Genomic DNA, 9,320 nt, shown 5'->3' with positions numbered 1-9,320 from the left:
CACTCCTTTCCTTCCAAGACTGCAGCTCTGTCACACTCAGGAGACACAATATGAGGGACTTCTCTTGCAACTTTTCTCAGTATTTTTCACAGCGGGTGAAAAATGGGCCCAGCTTGATTGGAAATCCGTGCAAGTTCAGCCCAGTTCTGGATAATACAGTCTAGTCCTACAAAAGCACGGCACATCCCTCACTTCAGAAGCACTGCAGAGCATTAGATGAAGAATACATGCTGTACTTTCCCACTGCCAAGGGAAAGCGACTGACTGATGATGAAAAAGAGAAATGCTTGGAAAAGCCCCTGGTCGGAGTCTCTGTTTGAGAGGAGAGGCACAGCTTTGCCGTCCTGCCGCCTGTTCTGAACAAACACAGTTTGAGTGAGCGGCAGTGCAAGGTGCCGTGCAATTGGCCCTGATGTTTGTGTACCTTTGGCAAATTTTAAATTGGGAGCAGCTGCTAGCAAACTAGCAGGGATGTTTTATTGCTTGCTGACAATGCCAGATTCTACAGATATTACAGTCCGTACTTAGTGGCATCTCTGGAGTATTCTGCTTTTACAAGCATTTCCCAACACACCACCAGGAATACACAAGAACTGCTCACATTTATGCCATCGGGGATCAGGGCTGGTTCGTCCCCTTCCACAGTTGGCCCCGACGTGCTCCCTGCGCTACACCCGGTCCGCTGGCATAAGGAAGCACTGGCGTTTTTCCTCACTGTGGCTTTTATGGAGGCCAAGTGATGGTATCTGGTGGTTGGTTGGGGGCACCAGCAGTGCATCTGCCATCAGACCTGTTACTCCCTCACTTGAGAAGTTATTTGCCTCATCAAGAGACAGTTTGCTTGTTTAGAAAGGGAGATTTTAATATTTATTTCCCAGGAGAGATGGGAAGCTTCATCAATCGTTACTTAAGCAACTGAAGGTTTTTATTTTGATGAGACTAAATAAGTGTAAAATTATAGAGGGGATTAAGACAGATTAAGGGTTGCCTGTTAGTCAGAAATTACTCCTGGTGGCCTGGGAATTTTTCCAAGAGGATAAACATAACTTGACTTGCAACACCACAAAGTGAGTATCTTGTGCTACCGTATCATATCTTGTGCTTGGAGTCAGCAGCTCCAGCAATGGCTTAGAAATCTGCTCTCCAACCTCCTGTCTGCAGGTCTGCACCTGATGACAGCTTTAGTGACCACACTCAGCTGTCTCTGGAAGTGAGATCTCATCAGCCCTTGCACCTGGCTGAAGGGTTTCACCCAGAAGCAGGCAGAGATGTGCCTCAAAGTCTGCTCACTATCAGGTCTGGCACTGCTGGGAACTGTCATTTTCAGCAGCTTCACTGCCCACGGGTCCTTATCGTGGATCCACCACTTCCAGGACAGCGTTCAATTATTTTTTAACAAAAGTTATCATCACACTGAAAAAAAGGTATCGTCCCTTCCCTGCATGCTGCCACAATGGTGTTGCTACATTCCTTTAAAGAGATGGTGTGCAAGTGCATATGTGCGCTTTATTAGTACACTGTTTCATTCTTTATCACTCGAACTATATCTTAGAAGGTTTGGACAGGCAACTGAGGACTGTTCTTTCCATTAGAAATAAGGTAACACCACCTTTTACCCATCACAAAGTCCCAATACTGTATTTCTTGAACCTCACATATCTTAAGGGTGGCAGCAAATCAGAAAGTGCAAAGAATATGCCTACTGCTAGGCAATAATATTTCTTTAAAAAATAATTTCAGCATTTAATTTATTTTCCCCTTAATTTGCTTAAAAATTGTGCGACAGAAAACTATTTAAAACCAGATAACAAAAAATGCAGTTTCAAATTGCACGACACCACTGGATTACCTCTAGATTGGATGTTAAAAGGAAGAATTTGCTTAATATTTGAAAGAACAGGGGAAAATATTAGGGTCTAGAATATTTTGGAGGTCTTGGGACTTCTGGTTGTGTAACAACCAAAACTTCTCTTGAGTCATTATACCCTCCTCTTGTCAAGTTCTCATTTGTTTTCACACATATGACAAATTAGATTCCAATATCAGGGAGTAGGAAGATCATACCTGCTTTATAATCCTTTATAATGCTCCTTCTCCTTCCCTCAAATAATTTCTTCCAAAAAAAAACCTTTCAAGCAATCAAAGTCTGCCCACGGAAGTAAAGAGAATCGCTGTCTCCTGACAATGACGTATTTGCTGTATTTTAGGAATGCTAAAAAACTCAGGGAGTAAATTTACTGAACTGAACAGGTCTGGAATCCTCCTCTTGATACTGCAAAGGTGCATGGTGCCCATGTTGAACAGACACTTGACCATATGAAGTGAGATTCAGAATAAAGGGCAACTTTTTTCCAGTTCTTAGGAGAAAACTCCTCTCACCCAAAACCTCTTTATGTAGCTTTGCCCATGGAAAAGCTGTTTGCTTTCAGGATGGAAGTCAGGACCTAGGATGGATGGATGCAGCATGCTCCACGTGAAAGAAAGAGTTCACAGGGTGTGGGAACTGCTGACGAGAGGAGCCAAGAGCAGGAGCAGATCCTAAAGGCATGAGAGCCTGAACAGCAGCAGCCATGAATACCTGCCCTCCTCCTCTCCTCACCTCTGCTGTTCTTGAATAAAAGCAGAAGGGGAAATTTTGGTCAGTCTTAGAAAGAAACAGGTTAGCACTTGGTTCTCAGGAGGCAGAGATGATTGCAGCTCAGCAGCTCTGAATGGCCACAAACCCCTACAAAGGCTTGTGACCCCTTCAGACCTCCTCCTTCTCATCCCCTTAACTGCTCCACACTGCACAGCCACTGTCCTTGGAAGGGGGTATCACAGGCTGGCATTCAATACATAATTAGTTGTGCTTTTTCCAGTCTCAACACTTAAAATGTAATACTTGAAATCTCCTGAATGTCATGTTTCTGTACAGAATTAGGGAACTGGGACAGGAGTGATGGAGTGGGCATGAGGATGGGGCACAGTTGGCCATACTTTCTCATGGTGTCCAGGAGAGCTCTCCTGCCCAGGTCACCTCTCAGAAACACGCTGGCCTGAAATTGCTGGAGCAACTTAGGAGTTTGACAGTGCCCTATGATTCTCCCTTTCTGAGCTATATAACAGCCATAGCGTGACTGTCCATCCCATCCAAAAGTAGGGTAAAACCTAGCGTTTCCTTTCTCCGCCACATGGTCTGCTGGCAGGGAGGCAAAACCCCATCTTGCAGGAAGGCACTGGAGGCTATGGAGCCCTTTTAGCTCCCGACAACCTTGTCCTGAGGCTCTGCTCGGTCCCAACGCAATCCACGACAAAGGTTTATCTGGGACAACCAAGAGCCTGTGTCAAAAGAAATCGGACCCAGCTTCAAAAGGAGGGGTCCTCATGTCTGTAACACAACCCCCGGCACAGCCAGGGATGTTTTTTCTGTAACGAGATCCTTCAACTGCAGCAGAAGCGGACTCTGTTAGCAGTAACCAGTCTCGCCTCCCTCTGGTTTCCCCTTCTCTCTTTCCAGTAAAAGGGATTCCTTCTTGCCCTAAAGGAGCCCAGCAGTGTGCAGTCCTATTCTCAGCACCACAACTCCAGCCATCTCCTCCCAGACAGGTCTACTGCTTTCAAGATCAAGGAACAACATCAACCCCTTCTTCTCCTACAGCTCCATAGCTCACTTTCAGCTGCCTAAGGACTATCCTGAACTTACCCAAAAAAGAACATGATTTTAAGTAAGAATTCACAGCCAAAACCTGCATTTTTTGACACAGAGGAACAAGTACAAAATGAAAACTCTCCTAGCCGTTGTACGTGTTAATACTTCTCCAGAAACCAGATAATAAAGCCATGTTCCTCATTAAATAACCCACAGTGCAAGCAGCAATTCCTTCTATTAGCTTGGTGCTGCTAGAAAATGCTCCCCATCCCTTTTCTTATCCTGGAAATAGCCTATAACGGCGATTGCAAATTTAAAGAGAAAGATTAGCAGTGGTGATGTTGACATAGAGGCTGATAGGCCAGTATAGAAATTGTTGGGAAAATAAAAGAGCTTAAAACTACCATTGTATCTCTCCCATGACTGGAAGTCTGCATACCTGCAAGATGAAGCAGTTAGAGACAGCTATATCTGATGAGTTTCATTTGGTCCTTTTACTTACCTGTTTGGATGGCTTCCCAGAATTTCTGTCTCATATACACTTCTTTTTTCCTCTGATAATCCCCTCAGGCTAGTCCAGAAGCATCCATTTAGATGTGCCTTGAAACAAGCACTATTGACAGACCCTCACCTGCTGTGTGCATAAGGGTCACACACAAAGATACATTTACAACATTACTCCTTTTTGCCAGGCACAGCACTCCTTTCAGGATAGGACAGCACATTTGCAGAGGTTTGCCTTTCCTTCAGCTGTGTTAAAATGTGTCCTTTGCACTTCCCAGGCAAACCAGAATATTCTGTGCTGCAGCCCTGACCTCATGGTTGCCAATCCTTCTGCAAATTTTAGAGTTTCCATATCACATCAGTAAGAATTCATGCTGATGGCCCAAACCTTTGCAGGTCTTGGAGCTGGGTCATCTTCCCACCATGTTCCTCTTACTCCCAGAACAAAAAAAAAGAAATAGAAAAAAGGAAAGTGCAAGCCTCAAGCCTAAGCTTTGATAAATCTGCTGTTCAAAATTTGTGGAGCAAGTTCCCAGCATCCTCAGAGGTCTCATCCTGACACTGAAAGCATTTAAGTGGCAGGAGTGGGAGCCCACAGAGCACTAGGGGTATGTCTGGAGCACCGCAGACAGCTGTTGCTTCCTCTCTGCCTTGGCGAGACAGACCAGCACGTCCCATTGTCTGCTGGGACCACAAATATATTCATCCTGCCACGCAGCACATCCCAACTGGATTCCCAAGCCGCTTCTCCCACTCCATGCTGGCTTTGGAAGCTGCCAGTAAAATAGAGGAAACCCGTGCTAAAAACCAAACTGTTGCCACCCAGTAAGAGAAAATAAACAATTTCCCCAAGGAGGTGGCTCAGAGGGGATGTGACATTGTATAGATAATAGGGAGGAACAAATGGCAAACCATAGTTTAGCCCATAACATCCATTCCAAGATGGACCAAGCATTTACTTAGTTCATGTCAACCCCACCTTGGGCACTTGACAGAAAATAAGACGCAGCAGCAATAGCCCTGTGCCCATTTCAATGTACAGCTAGATCACTATGTACTAAGGGAACTGTGCCATCCTTTGCCAGTTAATTCTGCTTTAAGGGCCCTACCAGGAAGAACCCCTACGAAGTAACAAGAAACTTATACCAAGCAGGAGGCTTTTCTCTAAAGGGGCAGTTATACTCTGAGGGGAAGCAAGAAAACACACATGGGACTGCTAGAAGCTTCATGCTGCCTGCTTGGTATTTTAAGTCCTATTTTCACATTTTTATAATTAGCACATAATGCATAATGTCATACAAACCAGGAGACGTCAGCTCTGTGCAGAGCCAAACAGAACACGGGCAGGCATGCACGTTCCCCCAGGGGCCAGCCCAGGGCTGCCCTTCCTGGCTCGATCCAATAAACACCAGCCATGTCCCCGTGCACCCCATGTCATCTCCCTGGAGGCAGCATAGCCCTGGCTACTGCAAAGCTGCTTCTGCCCTCACAAATGTGCTCATCTGCAGAGGACAAATCCCTCATGCTGCATCTGGTGGGTTTAAATGAGGTGTCGGAGCCTTAGGTGGGTCACAGCCTCTCCTGGACCCTCACCAACCCACAGAGTCAGGTTTCCGAGCCAGGCACATGTGCTCTGAGCTTTCTGAACCGAGTGAGTCCGAGCACAGCCGGCCTGGAGGCACCCTGTGGGGTCTGGCCAGCACCCTGTCCTCAGGGCACATGCACATCCTGGCAGGACACCTCATACCCTGCTTTTATGCCTGTCTCCAGGGCCAACGAGTGCTCCTTCTCAGGACACCAGCCTTGTGAAATCTCCAAGATGACAATTCTCCTTCTCAGGGATATGGGATAACAACACTTTGCAAAAGGTAAATTTTTAAAAAAATACCCTTTCTTTTATTTTTCCTCTAGCTACCACAAGAATGCATTTCCATACAGATCAGCCAGACACCGCTTGTTATCCCTGCCTCGCTGTGTCCTTCCGAGTCTCCAAGCTCCCCTCCCTCTCCCATTCAGGGATCTTCTGTTCTCCAGTTCCTCTCCCTGCAGTCCTCCTCCCCAGTTCAGACACCTTCCCCTTCGCTCTGCCACAGCACAGGCCAACAGCTTCCCTCAGTGATGAGTGGTTTCTTTGGGACAGGGCAGATAACGTGGGACTGGGAGTTCACAAATCCTGAGACTTGCTCTGGGCTCATGACAGGAGACGGAGGCTCTGTCTCCATGGACTACCTGGGATCTGGTCCTACCCAGTCTGATCCCACGTGCAGCCACTTTGGCTCCAGCTTCCTAATACAGGCATTTTCCTATCATCGTATTCAGTCACACAACAGTCAAGGTTACGGTTTTCGATATTAAAAGGGCATACATATGCTTTTAATCCTTACGCTTGATCCCAAAAAGTCAACCTTCATTCTGCTATTGGAACTGGTTGGCTGAAAGTCACTCTGTAAAAAGCAAAGCCTGCAGCAGTATGCAAGCAAGTTTGGCCCTGACTGGCAAAAGGCAGTAACATGGAGAGATTTTTGCAGCAGGTCCTGTTAAGAAGAATAGAAATTATCACAAAGAGAGTTTTTTTCACAACTGCAGGAAAATACCTTTCTTTAGAACCAAAAAGGTTTTCTTTTTTTTAATCCCTGACCTGTGAGACACTTTGCCAAGCCAGACAAAACTACCATGCCCTAGTGCTGTGAGGCAAGGATGAACAAGAAGGAAGAATAAAATATCTTTTTTCCCCTCTTACAGGAAAGTATTCTACAAGTAACCAGCTGCGCTGGGGGCAGGGGGGTGGCTCTTCCAGAAGCACTGGTATGCTCTGCTGTTACTAGACTAAATAGATTGCTAGGCTTCTCCATCCGAAGCTTCTTTACAGAAAATCTGTACAAAGTAAATATATTCTTTCCAAGGCCAAATCTCTTCCAGTGCCAGCTCTCAGCTCAGAGCAGATGTCTGCGGTTGGGCTGCAAAGCCCCCGAGGAGCAGGGGGTTTGCACTGGCCAGGTGTCCCCGTCTGCACGGCACAGCCCCTGCGGCAGCGCGGGCTGGAGGCAGCTGGTGGAGGCTGGTGGTGTCAGACAGCAGCAGGCTAATGAACTGAGAGGAAATTCCTCACCGAGGAGATGGGAATACAACCACCACGCAATCAGGGACATTTCGGTCACTTAGCGTGAAGCCAAAGAGTTGCTGCGTAACCTTGAGTAAGTGGCTTAAATTTTTAAGAAGCAGGGTTGAGCAGCACAGCAGGGCTCTGAAGAAATCTGCTCTGTTCCTGGCTCTGAGAGGGAGTATCCTTTGTCAGACAGAGGAAGACAATGGGATTTATTATTAGAGAGATGTCAGAGAAAGGAATGGGACTCAGCGCTGCTAAGGTTGCTTCTAAGTCTGAAGCAGGAAAAAGCTGGAGGCTGTTGGCACCCCTCCTCCTGCACCATGTGTGAACTGATGAAGACTGACTTAGGAACTTCCCTTCTCCCTGTTCCTCAGTTTCTCTGGCACAGTGATCATCGCTGCTCACAAAGCACTGTGCACCATCCAGAGATGCAGTGTAAGCACCAAAGCACCAGACTCTCACTTCAAGGAACCCAAGGTTTCACATGATCTTAAGTGGGAAGTGAATTGCAAGGAAATCCAACTCGATGCAGATAAAACAAGAGGCCAGTTCATTCACAGGACACATACAAGGGAAAAAGCCAGCAGTCTCCACACCATTCTCTTTTTCGCTGCTTTTAAGAAACTTGCAGCATCAGGCAAAATTGGAGCTTTAACCCAACAGCAATAAAATTGCCTTTCACAAAAAACCTCTGCCTGCATCTGGCGGCTGAGAACATTGCCAAGGCTTTTACCCTCTGATACTAACAGAAAGAGATATTGATGAGTGTCCCTCTGGCGAAGGAAACCAAATGGTGTTTTTAACTTCAGCAGATTCTTTACAGATTTTCAATTCCTTAGCAAGGCTGTTGCTCCAGACTGGGGTGTAATTGAGATGCATTAGCCACTCACTCAAAAAACTTTCCCAGGAACACATGTGCACCCACACAGACTATGCATTCAGATATAAATACATACCGTACCTGCACATGCATTAAGCTGCTGTTCATGGGCTGTCTGGACATTTCCGCTGCCAGCTTGGCTGCTCAGTCAATTACGGCACTCAACACTGCCAGCTCAACGTGACAAAGCAAACACAGGAAATCAGCTCATCACCGCTGGATATCTGACCACAGTCACAAAAAGCAGAAGAGGGTCTTTTAAGGACCAATCCTTATGAAAGACAAGAACACTGAGTGTTTTCACCCCAAGAGGGATAGTGAACCTCTTTAAACCAGGCCACATTCTTCTACAAATGAGTGCAGCAACTTGGTGATGAACCGCCCACCCCACCTCTTCGTCCTGTACCATCTCCTCACTGGAACAAGTCACCACCTGTGCCCAGCACAGTGGAAAACCTCTCTCCAAAATATTCCAGCCTCCTTTTTTACATTAATGTTGACAAAAGGCCAGTCAGTGTAGATTGATCCTATTCATAGCACAGCACCTATTGGGATAAAGAAAGTGAATCCTTTAAGGTTTTTCAGCTGCAGAAGAATTTGAAGCCATACTATCGATCTGAGCACACCCAGCTCTGAAAGGCTGGGATGCCATCCAGATGCAGCTTCTGAAACTCCGATTAATTGTGGGTTTCAAAGCACATAGATCTCGCTCAAAAAAATGGCTGTTGCATGCAAGCACTGTTTTTTTACAGACTAGAGGAGTTTAGGCTCAGCTATACTGGAAAGAGTTTAACGTAATATTCAAGACCAATTCTAGTCTTTCTCTTAGCCTAGGTAGTGTGAATGGGTTAGATTATACACCTCTAGTAAGAGGCAGAGTGGGGTGTAAACTCACCTTTTTAGAGCCCTATATCAAGGTAAGAAAAAGTATATCCTCCTCTTATGAAAAAGACAGAATAACACAAGATGTGCCAAGGATTACTTCCATCTTGAAAGGAATGATCCATCAATGAATCCTAAAGCACTTTATAAGAGCTGAGCATCTACACCACTCAGCATCCACCTCTGCCCAGCTGCAGCAGGGAGAACTAATGCACAGGAAAGGAAATGGAGGCAAAAAAATCTTATTATTAGAGTCTGAAAACATAATCCTGTAACCAAACCAGTATGCAACCTAATCACTTGTGTGCAAAGAAGGTCTC

Source organism: Mesitornis unicolor, unplaced genomic scaffold, assembly GCF_000695765.1.
Source record: "Mesitornis unicolor isolate BGI_N332 unplaced genomic scaffold, ASM69576v1 scaffold9814, whole genome shotgun sequence".
Lineage (NCBI taxonomy): Eukaryota > Metazoa > Chordata > Aves > Mesitornithiformes > Mesitornithidae > Mesitornis > Mesitornis unicolor.
The sequence above is the reverse complement of the archived record's forward strand: the minus strand, read 5'-3'. Positions refer to the sequence as shown.